The 17,261-nt window shown below is 35.7% G+C and overlaps 1 protein-coding gene across 7 annotated transcripts in view; it reads right to left on the reverse strand.

Annotated features, from left to right (window-relative positions):
* LOC105193215 (segmentation protein cap'n'collar) overlaps nucleotides 1-17,261 on the reverse strand; it is a 112,206-nt gene that overhangs the window by 8,756 nt on the left and 86,189 nt on the right. The gene's annotated exons all lie outside the window — the stretch shown is intronic.

The following is a 17,261-nucleotide window of genomic DNA, read 5'->3' on the forward strand; positions in this document are numbered from 1 at the left end:
ACTCGCGCTAGCTCTCGCGCTTAGCACGCCTTGTTGCGTTCGTGATCGGCGTACGCGCGTACGTCACGTAACACGGCGTGGAGAATACACGCGGCGAGCGACGGGCGCATCAGCGTCGTTCATGCGAGCGTGGTTAAAGTATTTTATCGCATCGCGCGGATAACGACCGAACCACCGAGCGGCGATTTCTTCGACTGGCGACGATTAGTTCCGGAGGAACGGACACGCGCGACGCGCCGACGACGGCTCGTGTTCGTTCGTTCGCTCGCTCGGCCTGGCAGCCGCGATGACCGCGTAAACATAACTAGGTACTCGCGGCGCGGATCCGCGAGTCTGACCCTGCACGGGGCGTAACCACTCGTTCGGAGAGGCTGGCGACTAGCGTCACTTTTCACTGCGGCATTGGACGGCGCCCGACCACGCGGTGGGAGCACTGGGAGCACTGGGAGCACTGGGAGCACTGGGAGCACTGGGAGCACTGGGAGCACCGTTGCTGACTGCGCACTATAATTATAGTATACGTATTATAATTTCGTCGCGCCGCTTTCGTGCTACGGCACCACCAGTGTTTCATGAATCATTAACGCGCTTAGAAATCGAAATTGCTGTTAGGCGCAGTTGACGAAAGACCGATTCGGCAATCGTGTGTCTCATCGATCGATGATCTGTCATCGATCATTGATCATCGATTTTCTCAGAATCCATTTATTTTGCTTCGCGCAGAAAAAAAGTTTTGTAAATGAAGAAAATAAGCTTTCTTAAAACCGCATATCTCGCAAACACTTGTTCTGTCTAAGTAAAAATATTTACCTTTACGTAAACGTATTGCGTAGACGTATTGCGTTAAATATATAATTTTATATTACTACACATTTTTTTTACGTTTAAATATCGATTTTACGTGTAAACTAATAATATTATCTGATTTAATCAAATTGTATTATGAGATTTAAAAAAATCGGATTATCTTGAATATAAAAATAACCAATAGTAAATCGTTTCTAGGACTGCAAGAAAAAAATTTTTGATTAAAAATTATTTCTTTGTTTTGTTTACATAAATATTTCATGAATTGCAAGTAAATAAACTACTCGAACCCGTTGAGTGAATGATTTTTTTATTAAAAATTTTTAAGTAAAAATGTTTTGTTTTATTCTTTGTCTCAGTCAGTGTAACGTCGATGTAACGCAATTGTTCTCGAATGATTGTTTTCGGAAATCTGTGACATGTATTATTTTTTTATTTAATCTAATCTTTGTCCGAATTCACGCTCGAAGTATTATTGGCATTATTCTATCATTTAACGTACAATGAACGATAAAGATAGAATAACACCAATCGTATATTTGAGTGTGAATCGGACCGCGGTCTGTAAAAGTCTTAAATTACTTATAATGATCTTGCAGGATTACGTAACACATCATTTTTAACCAATATTGGTTTAAGGACTGTCGATATGCAAAGTTTAAAGTGAAATAATCGAGCGCAGTTATTGGAAAATAAAATCTAATCAAATTTAAAAACATGAATGAATTTATTTTATCGAATACATTTTATTTAATTATCGACTTGATTTGCGTCTCAATAACTGTGATGAATTCTCGTTCTCTCGATTATGCCACTTTTAATACATAATAATTTCTATGAATATGAATTATCGCATTCCATGCAGAACGCGATCATCAGCGAATAACAGGATATAATCGATAAAAAACGGAGTAATAACAATATATCTTTAGATAAATATCTTTAGATTTTTAAACTCATGAAATCGATGCTGTAATCAGCGATACGATCGAGTCTTTCTTTCTTTTATCAGTAAATTGGTAATTCTGGCCACTCCTATAAGTGAGCACTACCTGATAAGGGAGTGGAGCATGCTATGTGCATCCGCACGATATTCAGCACAGCGCGATACGGATTATTTTGGCGCGATAAAGAAAGAGTTGTCGATTCATCACTACAAAATTAAAATGTGCACTATCATTCTTTGAATTTGAAAATTCAAATAGTGCATTACATAATGGTAGAGTTATTTGAAGTAGTATATTTTAAAGTCGTATATAATTACATGGTAATTCTGAAGTAGTGTAATTATCATAATTACTATTTCAAAATTAAAATGTGCACTATCATCTTTTAAAATTGAAAGCCTGAGGTCTGCTTGTATTCAGTCACAGGATTTATCATTTTATTTCATTATTATTATTTATTTTAACTTATCTATTTAAATTAACAAATTGAATTTTTAAAGAATAAATCTACGAGGAATATTTTAAGACGTCATTAGTATGGAATTGTTTTTTTATGAACGTGTAAATTAGTCAGATAAACATGATACTCGCGTATCGTATTACTATTATTAGATCATTCTAATAGCGGGAATAAATGCTAACAAATTATTATGTGATATTATTATGCACACAATGATCACGACGGTCTTTCTCTCCCTGCGAGGTTGTAAATCCCGTAAGCTAGGAAGCGACATTACAATGACATGAGGCAATGCCGTTTCGCAAAGTTTTACATACAAAGTCGCAGCGCGCAGAGCGCGCATATTAATATTTTCTCAGAAAGAAGGGTCCGCATTCATTTCGACATACTTGTCAATTCGATTATGCGACTGCACAATAACTGACGGTGAAAGAATGCGGCGTGTCTCGGCGGCGCGGCGTATCGGTGCCGATACCTATCGACGCTTTATTTAGTATTAACGTATGTAACGCGCGAATGTAACGTGAGAGAGTTCGGCACGATAATCTCGCGACGTAAGAGCCCGAGGGAACGTAACTGCATAAGTATGCAGGCGGCGGTCATTTGTACTTTCACCGTCCGTCGTGGGTGTAAATCGCGATGTTGTTTCGCGTGCATGCGTGTAATTATATCTCGCCGTGGTGCGCGACGAATGGGTGGAGCGCGTAAAACCTCCGTCACGTTAATAAACCTTATAGAGGCTGAGAGACATTCGTTTCGGGTGAGGCGAAATTAAGATGTTAATTGGAACGATCATTTGACGATTATCTGCTCGTAAGCGCGCGGTTCCCGTAATAACTGTTACGCGAGTAACGCGCGAGTGCGTTTCATTCTGGTGTGAGTGCGTGCTTACGACACTTGCCGTTCGCGTAAACATTATTAAGTTAATGTCAAGCGAAATTTAATTGATTTTATTACTTTGTAGAATTAGAAATAGAAGAAGAAAGAGAGACAGAGAATTACTCGAACAGTAGATAATTTTAACTAGCGCTGGCGTGATTGATTCTTTCTTTATACATAATTAAGAAACAAAGTTACGTACAAAACCATATGGGTATAAGTTAATATCTTTAGCAAGTTTTCGCAATTGAAAACTTGTTAAACACGCGTTATCCTACACGGAAAGAACAATTTTACTGCAGCATCTAAAAATTTAACTAGATATAGATCAGAAAATAATTTTCAACTCTCAAAACAATTACATAGGGCAACCGAGCATGGTAATGCAACTACAAATAGTTTTAAGCAAACATCCAATACAATTGTTTGTATGATTCCACATAATTATTTTCAAATCTATATTTTAGCAATATTGTTTTTTCCGCAATTGAACTCTTACATCGATATAGTGAATTATTATATAATTACTGTTTTCAAGTTATGTTTGAGATGGAGCAGCGCACTGTTTTCTTTTTTGCATTTCAAGATTAACATTTCTTACGACTTCATTATTTCCGATGCTACACTCGACTATCATGGAAAAAAGGAATGTACTTTGTCAAGGACTAAAAACTACTCGCCGAAGAGAAGGCACATCTCTTTATTCCAGAACGATTCGCAAAAATTACCGACCTTGCCGTGTCAACCGTGATGCAAGGATCGTTTCGCGTGGTAGAGCAGAAAATTTATCTATATCTTAAGTAGCTTCGCGCGAAGTGATGGATAACTAGACGAATTCATGCGGAACATTTCGGGTCCGAGGAGATCGCGGAAGTTTCTTTAATAACAACGCACGCGACGGCGCTCCTGCGAAGCGCGCATCGAACATCTCGGGCAGCAGTATTTTTCACAAGTTAATTGGAGAACTAGTAGAAGAGCCTTTCAAGTCACCGAGGTCGCGTGACTAAGCGTTTCAAATATGGACGCGATATCTGTTCGCCAACCTCACCGAGTGATAATAAAGAACGTGTGGTCGTGCACGAAACTATTTATAACCGTGTGTGGTTTCCGAGTTGAGTCGGAGTGCTCGACGAAATGTTTTCATTCAGGACTGTTTGAGGTAAAAAAAAAGGTACTTGGCATATCCTACGAGTGAAAAATTGCGTGTCAAAAATAAGACAAGAAAAATGATAAACGGCTGTCTTAGTTTTCACATTTCGATGTAGTAAAATACATTATCGTACTCGTAGCTCAATTATGAAAAAGCAAATCAATGTATAAAGCAGGTCAACGATGAACCGTTGGATTAGGTATAGCAACTGCCAAATACGCCTCCCATTCATATAAAAAAAATTCAATAATTAGTCCATTATTACTTTTAAAAATAAATTAAGATTCTACTAACGATACGTTGGATGACGACTGAGGAACATATCTTACTTCATAGTTTGAGGAATTTTTTCAAGACTTCTGCAAATCGACTCTGAAATTAAAGAATTTTTTTGACATAAATGGAAGGCGTATTTGGGAGTGATAGCACAAGATTTAAATTTTAAAAAAATTTTGTTAGACTCCGAGAATTTATAATATTGTAAGCGTTCTGATCATGATCACAAAGTTTTTTTTTGTACTTGCGACACCGGTTTATAATAAGTAATTTGTTATAATTTTATAAATGATATTTTAATTGATTGAACAAATCAGATGCTGATAAAGGACAAATAAATCTGAAACGTCCATCATTATGTAATTTTTGAGAGTTAATTATATTTAAAATTATTACACCTAATCCAATGGCTCATCATTGACGTGCTTTATATATTAAAAATGCATTATCTTAAATATTATTCAACAATAATCAAACAAAGGTGAATAACCGCTTCTGTGCTATGATAATTCAGGTCCATTCAATTGGGCAAAGCATCGCGCGAGTGACACTCCCGGGTGAATTCCATTCCTATAGCTAAATTGCATGAGTTTCTCAGAACTGCGCAAGTGGAGCGCATGGGAGAGGAAAAAAATAAAGTTTTGCTCGCCCGCAGCGAATAACCACTTCCAACGACCTGAAATTGCTCGATACGTAATCGATTGAAATATTGCGGGTAGAACATCTGCGTGACGTGCGCGATAGAATGAAGCAGCAGTCGACACTTATTATGACAGATAGAGTCAATATTTGAAAGAAGTTTACGTCGAATATTCGATTACGAAGCACACACGTGTGTGTACGCCATATATTTATCATATGTGCGAAAATAAAACAATGTTATGAATGCAGCATAGGGAGGCATCTTCGCATGATGGAGGACACCGATAATTGTCCGCAACTCGAACGGCCAAGTGACGGATTAGCGGTTTTATTTGTTACACGAACGTGACTAGTAATCGAGGAGAAGCATATGTCGCGTTATCGTATTGTATAAAGAAACGTCGCCCGCAATCATCGACGGTGATAAAGTTCGCATTCGCAGAGTCGCATAACGAGATCGTGATCTATTTTTTTTCATTACTGCACATGATTTCTGATCGTTTATATGAATGAGATGATCTCATGCTTCTTTATAAAATGATTAATTACTCCATATTTATTATATAATAAATTTTAGCAAAAAAAAATAATTTTTATATATATATATATATATATATATATATATATATATAACGTTTGCGAAATGCTGCGTCAAGTGAGAAAAACTACTTTTCATAATTTTCCATAAACTCAGTTCCAGTCTTCTAGATATAATTTTCTGCATCTTCTAAATTTTTCAAATTACTAAATCTACTCGCACTATGTATATTCTTTCATTTCGCTTGTATAAATAACATGAATCTATGTATCCATCGTTAAAAAATATTCGTCGAAGAAAATTTGCATTTTATACATGATATATTATTTATTATATTATTGTAATGTATATAATTTTCTGATATCGTCTTATGCCATTATAAACTAAATAGCATCATAATTTTGTACGTTCTCAGTCGTCATCCATCTTGCTTGACGTCGTAATCCAAAAATATTCAACGTTCAATCAGATTCAAGGACGATCCACGACACGCAGCGTAACATTATTGCGACGACGAATGCCACTTCCGAATTCCGGGCGCGATTTTATACGACAGCAAATAAACACGATTCGAGCGAGCGACAGCAGGCAGGTAAGCAGGCAGGTAAGCGGATTTGCAGAACCGCCGCCGTCGCAAACCCGAGCTACAAAGAAATTTTGTAAAAATCACGGGCGGTAGCGACTTGCAAGCCGGTTGCGAGAGCAGTACCCTCGGTCAGGGTCGGCGAGTAGAAACGAGCGCGAAGGTAGATCAACGTCGGTGCCGGCTCATGTGTCGTCGTCGGTTCTAAAAGCTGGCGATAAGCGCGCGATGTTGATGCGCCGCGCTACCCCGTCATCGTCGGGAAACCGCGATTATCAGGGCGTAGGGATATGTCGGCGATAATGCGGACATGGTAATATCAGTTCCGCGATGCGTTCCGCAGCGATACTCGTATAAACTCGAGCGATGAAAAACCGTAACGGAAATAATCGTAACACAACGACGCGACAAGCCAATATTCAAATCTGATTTAATTGCGGACCCATACAGCTAAATCATCCGAGCAAATGGAATTTAAACGGATGCCTATGTCGGATCGCCCTCCAGAGAATCGATCGACTCGAAAATCCTCTTAAGCCGGTTTCTAACGACTTGTTTGCTCGTATGCTCGTTCGGCCAGGCCGAGGCGAACTTCGAGTCGCAAGAATATGTCAACGGAATAATACAATTAATTTAGACGAAGAAGATATACATCATGTTACTTTCTAACTTAAAGATTCGAGCGATAGCATAAATGAATTTAAAGAACCTCGTACAATTCATGGATTTTGGTTCTTGATGAAATTGGCTGAACCCGTGGTACATTATAATATAATTCTTTGAGCCATGGGTATAAAGAATTATAAAGCTTGCAAATTGCTTGAAAATAGTTTTCTTGTTAGCGTCATTTGACAAACGTATTTTATTTTAGTAATATTCCAAATCAGTTTCTTTGTAACAAATGATATTTCAGATAATATACGATTTACTTATACGTTTGAGAAAATTTGTATGTATAACTTAATATTTATAATACTTCTTTGAATGTTTTATAAATATTTTTTATCTTAAATTAAACAGACCACAAAAATTTACTATATCATAAAAATATTTATTTATATTTTTTAAATATTAATAAATATTTATAAATATTGATATAAATATATTGTGCTGTTTTGCACGTGTATGTCGTGACAGTCGTGTGCAAGACGGAAAAAAAGAAGGGGAAACAAATATGCTACTATTAAGTAGCTCTTAAAACTGATGAGAAACAACAAGTAATACATATTTATTTTCACTTGTCTAAATACGCACGCGTGCATACTTACACGCCTACGCAAAATCAATAATTTGTAAATATGATTTTGTGTATGTGTGCTTTGTGCAAAGGAAAGACTAAGTGTATGAATGAAAGTAATGCATAAGCGTTACGTATAGTAGCGTATTTGGCCCAACTCTTTTGCATAAGCTCGAGCAAACACACATTTACACACAAAACATTCTCGCGTGTACACATAAATAGCATATTGTCAATGGAATATTAGTATAAGAATAATAAAATGCAACATTTCAAATGGCTGTAGCAAAAAAGTCCATGGAGACTTTTGATCGTTATGTGTCAAAAACTATGATAACTACACTTTCAGTCAACTTCATTAATTGTAAGGTTTAAAACCCATGAGAATTATGCGAAGTTCTTTCTCGGCGAATTTCCAAACAAAAGTGAAAATTGGATCAATAACCACGATTAAATAATAATTTAAATTATTATTAATAACGTCATAGGCTTCCTTCGCTCACATCGCCCTTTTTGTCATATGGAAAATATAGCGTGATAAATCAATTACATAAGTGCAAACATTTCGTATAAATGAATCATTTAGAGGCTGCTTTTTTATGGCGGCTCGCTGCTCGGCTCGAATCTCATGCCGAGGTAGGCGAATTCTTGAACGCGCGATTTCACAGCTGTAATGTGAGTAGCTGCAATTTCTATTGCAAGATAACGCCACAACGAAGCAACGTTGCACTGTTTCTCCCTCGACTGTTTCTTCGTCGAGCATAACCAAAGCTTTTTTTTTATGTAATTGGCTGCAAAATATTTACTGGCTGCTAAAATTATGAATATTTTACATTTTATCACGCTACACTATCATTAAATAATACAAAACTTAGCTGTGGTATCATTAAATAGCGAGCCGAAGCGTACTTTCCAAACTACTCCTTTCGCTTTGCTTTAATCCTAAAGATAATCTCCGATATTTTCACCGAAATTATTATATGTACAGTAGCAACGTTCTCTTTAATGCAAATCGTAGTAATTATTTTCAATTGGATTTCTTCGTTGGAGATAAAAAATACGAGAGAAGCAATTATAACAGATACGTAACTGTTGCAAGCAATTAAAAATTGTGTATCCACTTATTACCATTTATCGTACTCTTTTCGTTTCGGCTCTGCAGGCTCAATAAACGAGATTAATAATTGGACGTTGCAATGATATTAATGCGTTTCGCTGCGGATGACAATTGATGCAACCGTTACCGATATACCAGCGTCGCCATAAATCCCCGTGTGTACATACCACGCGGTGCGTGCGTACGCGCGAATCAATAATGCGGCACGCATCATCGACGAATGCGCGCCGAATGTCAACCTGCGAAGATGAGATCGAAACACGTCGACGGCGCTCCTCGGATGAATCAATTTCGTTCTATTATTACGATCGGGGGCTGACGAGATGCAACAGCGAAAGAAGGGAGATGACTCACTTTGACGGGCTGTGCGTGTGCGACGTGTGCACGCGTGTGTGCGCGCACGTGCGCGCTCTCGGTTCCGCGCTCGCGAAGAGAGGCAGGCGTGAGCCCCGTCGCGCCGTTGCAACGATCACTGCCTGCAATCGCCGCTTCTCTCCTTCATTACTCATCGCCTAAGTGAATGATGCAAATCATGTTCCGGGTAAACAGTCGCGTTTACATATATACGCAAGAAAGAGAAAGAGACTTGGGCACGGTTTACGTTAAAAACGCGTATGCGTTTCTGTCTTTCCTCGCGTTGGCGTAGAACAGCGGTTCCCAATCCGTCTCGACTCTCGCGGAATTCTTTTCTACGTATGTAACACGCTTGCGACGGTGAAATCAATTCCGTACCGTAAAAGCGGGATAAACGTAGCTTCTAAGGAATTTTGAAGTTCTTGTCGCCTGACTCTGTTCTCATCTCGTGGAAATTCGTATTTCAAAACAAAATTCGCGCCGTTTTTGCCGCGTACGAAACAATTTATCATCAGTTATTGCTGCAAAACGTAAATAAAAGCGGATGCCGACTATCTTTATCCGCGAAATGCTACACTGCACAAGTTGGGAGTCGCTGATGTGGGAGAGAAACTTGCATAACTGACGTATCGTAACTGTCTCTCCGGATCAGCTGACGCGTGTAATCGTTCCGATGAAGTACCATCGTCTTTTCCTTCTCACTCACTACGCGCGGTGCGTTTGCAATTAAACGCGATTGCAGCCAATATTTGAGAAACGACAGTCGACAGTGGTGTTATACACCGAGCGTGCTAGAGCACACTACCGTGTTATTTATCTTTTACTTTTCATTCTGCGACTGACCTTGGGCATATTTCTTACTGCCACGTTGCATACTGTACAGTTCAGAAAAAATGCGCACAGTCACGACGTTCACAAAAACACGAAAATTAACACGTTTTGTTGCTACCTTATATGTCAAATAGTTTATTTGGTCGCCGACTCTTTAAAATCGAGTCACAGGTAATAAAATTTTTCATCTGGCAATAAACGGACGAGTTATCATCGTGATAGTATTGCATTTGAAATTGTTTCGAAATTGTTTATAAGGCGGACCCGATAAAACTGTAATAGGCAGTCTTACCATTGATACGATTGAGTGCCGTGGAGATATCCAGACCCATTCTTCGGATTTGTAAAGAAATAGCGTCACGTTTGGAAATTCACGCACATAATCGCGCGATAAATCGCTCTCAAGGATACGCACGTATCTTCCATTGTTATCATTATAGCATCCCTAAATGTATCAGAGCACACATGTGGCACTAAATATCTCGCTTTTAGACAACAGGCATTTTGATTGCACACTTAATCTCGATCACAAATCTTCGTTAACAGACTCCGTATAAAAGAACGGTTTCGCTAATCAACTTTCAGGTAAAATAATTTTACTTTTTATTTATCCTTCGCGTATTCATGAAAATGCTTTTAGATGGATTTGTTCATTTACCGCAACGACTTTTTTTTCCTACGCGAGGTGACTCAAACACCACTAGCATTCTCTTCCGCAATTTAAAAATCTGATCACCATACGGCTACATGTGAGCGTGTTAGCGCATATACGAGAGACGTGTAGATTTAACGCCGATCGGTTGCGATATTGCTCCAAAGTTGCCGATTCATGTGCCATGAATATTTACGAACGGCGACACACGTTCGCCGTAGCTTTGTTTTTCCCGCATAATGTTTATTCGTTTAATCGAACGTTCGTAAACCGTATACACGAGAACAGGGAAGCGAATAGTTATGAATTATTTTTCAAAAACATGGCCTCACGGATTCCTAGCTGTTCGCAAATAGCACAAATGACGTGAAATTACGCTGTCGTCATCGTGCCGAAAAAATCCCGTCCGTCGAGCGTCATGGAGAGATGTGTGCAAGTGCGGCCCGTGTGATCGCCCGATCCGTGTGACTACGCGATTAGTCATAGTTCGTGTACAAGGTGTTCTAAAGATCTCGCGAATTCTCTCGAAGCTCCAAACGCAGCGAGATGAATTAATCCTGCGTGATTCAACGTTTGTTTGCTGCTTTCCTAGTCCAACCGGTGTCTGATAGTTTTTGAAAGGGTTTTTGAGCTCTAAAAAATGTGAAAAAATTCTAATACACTCTTCCAATATTCCAGAATACGATTTCACAATTGTTTCACCCGATACGTTTTTCACTGTTTTTATTGTCTGAATTTGAAGCAGAATAATTCAAAATTGCAAATTTGTCTAAATCCTTAAATCCCCGGTTGGACCATGGAAAGTTGGTGGACGTATAAGACATTACGCAAAACATTAAGAATGTTATAAAAAAAATTACACATTGTTTTACGTTGCATTTGAAAATAACAGAACAAATTTGACGGCGATTTTCTATCTGGATAAAAAATTATTTCAGTAAGTAGACATGTGCTCTAATGAAAATGTAATTAATAATGAAATGATGAAATAAAAAATAATAAAAAAAATCTATTTATTTAAACATTTGAAATATTCAAGATGATTTATATAAAATTTCATTGCGATGCGCAGAGATCATTTCTGCAAAATAAATAAAATTTATTTATTTACAAAATAACTAAGCAATCACAATAAAATTTTGTATAAATCATCTTAAATACAACACAAGAAATTGAGATTTTTAATGTTGTAAAAATTGATTTTTAATAACCAATAGAATAAATAAACTATAAAATACGTTATTAAATAAAAATAAAAATGTTATTCACACAACTTTCATAAGTGTATTTATTTTAAGTATATAGTTTATTTGAAGTGTTAATATTAAACAAATTTCCTAATTTTATTTACTTTGAATCTATTCGATGCACATGGACTTTGAGTCACAAGCGATCAAAAGACGTTGAAAATTTTATTCGAAAATCAAAGGTCTTACTTTATCAAGAAGCAAGCAGTTGCACGTGCGGAAGAATGGATTGCATTTCCGGAATCACATTTCGAAAATTATATCGCTATTTCCTTTGTGTTACATAAAAGACCTGTTAATTTTATTTTTGATACGCTCTATTGCTCACTCGCGCAAATATTCCAAGAAAAACGTGTAGTTGAAGGTCGTAAAATTTATTGCATCCATAGTCGAGGCGGTCACGTGGCTCGTATTGCGCACGATCCGATGGAGACGCGTGAAACGTTGGAGGCGTTTAAAATAGTGATAAATCACGCCAAATGGAAATCATATTTTGTGCAATACCGCTTCTGTCATCCGATGTATTCTACATTATTCGTCACAATTGTCACGCGGTTGTTTTTTTTTTTTTTTTCGAGAGAGAGAACGCAAACGCTCGCGCCGATCCGAATTCCAAACGGTATCGCTGTATCCAATATTCGCGTGCCTATCTGCGCGCAACGGTTTCAAACGAACTGTGTGCTATGCGCCGCTGATTGGAAATTTGATTCCCGCAAACGTATCCGTTCGCTTGACCCGAGATCTCGGTTCTCGCAACGCATGACCCTTTTCCGTGAAAACGCGTGCGGCAAATCGCAGGATGTGGCGTGTCTTTGAGAGCGTTCGCCGCGCTGAAAGATAAATGTACCTGAATGTGGCCGACCCTCTCTAGAGCCGTGCCTAGTCACCATCAAACGAAGCCTCTATCACGCCTTCTTTCTTTTCGTATGCAATACAAAATGTTGCGTTAATAAGCGATAATTCGCGTGATTAATTAGATAGCAAATTAAGACGAACGAATCGGAAACAAATGCGTAATTCTTTATAATTCCTTCAGCTTATCGAATATACCCCGATGTGCAGCGCGGTCGGGACGCGCGAGAAGAGTCCACGTGTTCGCACGCACCACTCTCTATACAACTCTACACCATTCAAACGTTTCTACCGCGAGGATGCAGCGCGCGGCGACGACGAAGATGATAATAATCGAACGTCGGGTTTCCCGACAGCGTTGTCGCGCGCGCGTGTCGCGAAACTTCGGACGACGGCACGTTACTGGAAACTGGGGCCCCTATCCTATCGCTCCGCACGGCGACGATACGTTTCTCTTCTTCCTCTTTCCTTTACTTGCGCCGAGACACCTACACTTCTAGGTATCTCGCGCGTACGTTGGACGGCTGTGCGTATCACCCGCACACACGCTTAACGTATGGCATCCTCGTGGCGAATGACGGCGTAAGTCTTGATAACGCGAAAATACGAACGAGAATATCGCAACTCGTTCGTACCGTTGATGTAGCTCGCCGTCGCGATTATCTATTTTTTTTTTTTCACAACCCGGGTCGAGGCACGTAGCGCTTGCGATGCGATTATCAAGGAGACCTCAAATGATGTTTTACCAATACATTGTCAATATTGAAATTGTCTATTGAGAATAAATTTATAAAACTGATTAAGAGTAAGGAAGGTCGGGAGACGCAGAATGATTGAAGCGAACGCGTGAAAGACAATGATTAAACATAGAGGATCGTTATAATAAGTATTTAAGAATAACAGTTCATGGATTTCATGACATGAGGGCATTGCCACAGGAAGGAAAAATGATGAAGCGCCTCTTACAAGTTTGACTACCATTGTATGGAAATGTAAGAAATCGGTGTCACAGTAATTGCATCATTATCAACACATGCAACATTAAATTTAACATAGGCCAGTGCATGAAGAAAATATCTATTGCGTATTTGTTACATTGCATTTTAGATATTTATAACGTTACCATCATCTATACAACGAGCAACAAAATTTTCAGATATGAATTCAAACCTCCATGTGTGTGTGTGTGTGTGTGTGTGTGTGTGTGTGTGTGTGTGTGTGTGTGTGTGTGTTTATCATGTTTCTTCTTGTGAAAGATGCAAATTAAAATTAATTAAGAGAATTGATTGAAATCAACAATTAAAAAATTTCTTATCGAGAAAACAATATGACGAATGAAAAAAATTAAATAATTGCAATAATTATAAGCTTATCGTACAATGAATTTTTCATAGATGTATCAATATTAAATTTAGCATATCGATAATAAGTCGATTTTAGATTTGTATTTGCATGAAATTCAGAAACGCGCTTTAAATGCGTAATACGGACAGTTTTCCATATTGTTGATTTGATCTTTTATCGCGTTTATATTCGTGTCATGAACAAAGGTGCTTTGAGAATAACACGAAACTCGTGGCGATATGGAGTGACTCAGCGTTTATAGATTAGTGTCAGTTGCGCGTGTGCGATAGGGAACCTTTTACACCTCAACGTGAAGTTAAAACAATCAAGACAAAAATATTCGCGTTGTTCTGATCTGCCGTACGTTAAAACAATACAAAGAATTAAAATATACAAATCTTCAGATAAGCCTATCTCTAAATATCGTATTTGTGCAACAAATTTCATTCTTTTGTATAAACATACGTACACACTTATAATGAAAAAATAATTATATATAATAAGTAATTATAAGTAACAATATTGAGTAAATTAATAGATTTTTTTAACTAAATTAAGTTAAAAAGTAATAGTTAATAAAATAGCTAATAAAATTAATTTAATTAAAAGTTATAGAAATAAAAACTAACTCAATTAAAAGTTCAAATTAAAATAAAATTAAGTTAAAGTTAATTTCGAGAGCATTGTATCTATTAAATTAATTTAGAATGTCATTTTTTAAAGTTATATTACAAATAAGAAAACTGTTACAATATGGATCATTGACTAAATTTAATATTTTATTTGTAAATTAAGTTTATATAAACAAAAAAATATTTTTGTTTATATGAGAATATATTTTTTTTAGATTTTTTTTATATATAAAAATTTTTAACTCTCTTAGGAAAAAAAATTAATAAATTAATGTTTGTGTATTTTAAAAATAAATAGTTGAAGTTAAGAATCTACTCATTTAAAATTAATTAAGCTAAAAAAGTAATTAACTATATTGAGTAACTTTTAACTTTTTAATTAGTTATTACCCAACCCTGGTAAATAATAATATTAATATTATTAAAATATTAAAAATTGGAAATAATTATTAGAAATATTTAGATTCCTTCATTTTTTTAATGTTGCTTTTTCTCCCGAGAAATTCAGAAAATTGTGTTCCGCGGACGCATTACGTAAACACGTATGAAGACTAAAATAATATTATCTCTCGACTATCATGTAGCTACACAGTCTGTTAGCGAAGAAAACGTGTTCTGCTTTATGTCACTTTTTCTTTCTCTTCATTGTAACAGTACGCTTTCACGAGTGTCCTTTACAATTCCAACCACTGAGGACATTAACAAGATGCTATTATTTTTTCTTATATTTCACTTTCGAAGTTTGGGTAATACATGTTAATATAAATCTGACCCGAAATTGTACAAAATGTAGGCAATATCAAAGTCAAAAATACAAAATACATGGTTTAGATATAATTATTTTTTGAAGATTCGTTAGTAAAATCTAAATAAATCAATCTAAATAAATCAATATAATATTTTATAATTTTATTCCGTCTTATTACATATTTTTATAGCTGCGTTTAAAAACAGTTAAAAAATTTGAGTAAAAAATATATCTGATTTTAATTTGAAAAATAATTTTGACGTGTTGAATAAAAAAAAAACAGTATATTTAGCTTTAAACACGGGTTAATATCATTACTACAAATCAATAAAGTTTCATACAAGCATAATTCGAAAGCAATGATTTGTATAATAATGAAGTATTCGCAATTCTAATTATTTGTACATAAAGAGCAAATGTCAAGTGTCATTTTTCCTCATTTGTAGGCGAATAAGATAATATCGATGCATACATGGAGAGAATTTTCTCATAAAATTTACTTTCATTTGCTTCAATTAAAATTTAATTTATATCGAAAGAATTTTATGTAATTTTGTCTGATTTATTAATATTTAGTACATATAATTTTATATTTTAACAGTAAATCATATAATGTTTAATTATTTTTACTAAACTAAATATAATTAAATTTCAATGATTTAAAAATGTGTTAAACAGTTTATGATTCTTCATTGTTTTAAATAGAATAAATGACAAGTAGCAAAAAACACATACAATATCTTATATAAATTTTACAATGCAAAATGATATTTTCAATCTAACTTAGTCGCTCATGATAATCTTATCATGCAGCATGGTAATTGATCGGCGCGCCGTAAGTATACGTTATAATATTTATCAATAGAAGAAACAGTGAGCATACAGCGCAGAATGATATTTTCAATCTGATTTATTCGCTTATGATAATCTTATCATGCAGCATGCTAAATTGATCAGCGCGCTGTAAATACGTTATAATAATATTTGTTAATAGAAGAAACAGTGAACACGTAAGACAGAAAACTTATAATCCAGAGGTTTGAATTCTACTAGGATAAACATATCTTTCAAAAGATATATGTAACATTAAATACACAATTATTATATACAAAGAAATATTTAATTATTAAAGACAAATTTTATATATAATTAATAATTATATATCATTCTATGAAAAAATTTGTCTCAAATTGTAAAAATTTTGCCTTAGAATATTTTACAAAGCTGCATGGTAATTTTTATTAAATAGTTTATAAAATATCTTTTGTATATTTCTAAAATTTCTATCTTTACGTAACATTAGATAAGTTGTCAAATTGTCTTTAACTTATCACGAAACATAAAATCTGTAGCGTACTTGGTGGTAAAATATAACGAAAAATTCTTTCGTATATAATTTTATTATAAGAGTGTTAACTGAAAAACTGTTTCAAGTTTTGATTCGATTATCTTTTCGCCTAGTGATCTGCTTAATTTTTCGTTTGAAAGTTAAAGTGAACGATCTCGATTGAACAGAATTTTTGTCTCATGGAATGAAATCTCAAATTCCTGATATTTGGAACCCTCTCAAATTTAAATACATATTATTGAAACAAAAATTTGTTAATTTACTGAAATATTATTTATTATCTCATGTAGCTTCAGCAGATTCCATTATATAAATTTTTAAAACAAAAAAAATTCAAGTGTGTGTGCGTATGTTTTTATTGAAAAATAACTTCCTGTATTTAACAAGAGACACTTGTACCCGGAAATAGCAAGCGATATATCCATTTGAGAATCTCACAATCAGAATGTATCATTTCAATAATAAACTTGATTTTTACAAAAATCAAACTACCGACTATCCGACTACTGATTAAATCTGTCAACAGATTTAATCAGTAGTCGGAATTCAATTATATAACGAACGAGTATTAATTTTTGCTTTTACGTTCTTTAAAAACATAAGAAAATATATATATA

The sequence above is a fragment of the Solenopsis invicta genome, chromosome 16, assembly GCF_016802725.1.
Source record: "Solenopsis invicta isolate M01_SB chromosome 16, UNIL_Sinv_3.0, whole genome shotgun sequence".
NCBI classification, from domain to species: domain Eukaryota; kingdom Metazoa; phylum Arthropoda; class Insecta; order Hymenoptera; family Formicidae; genus Solenopsis; species Solenopsis invicta.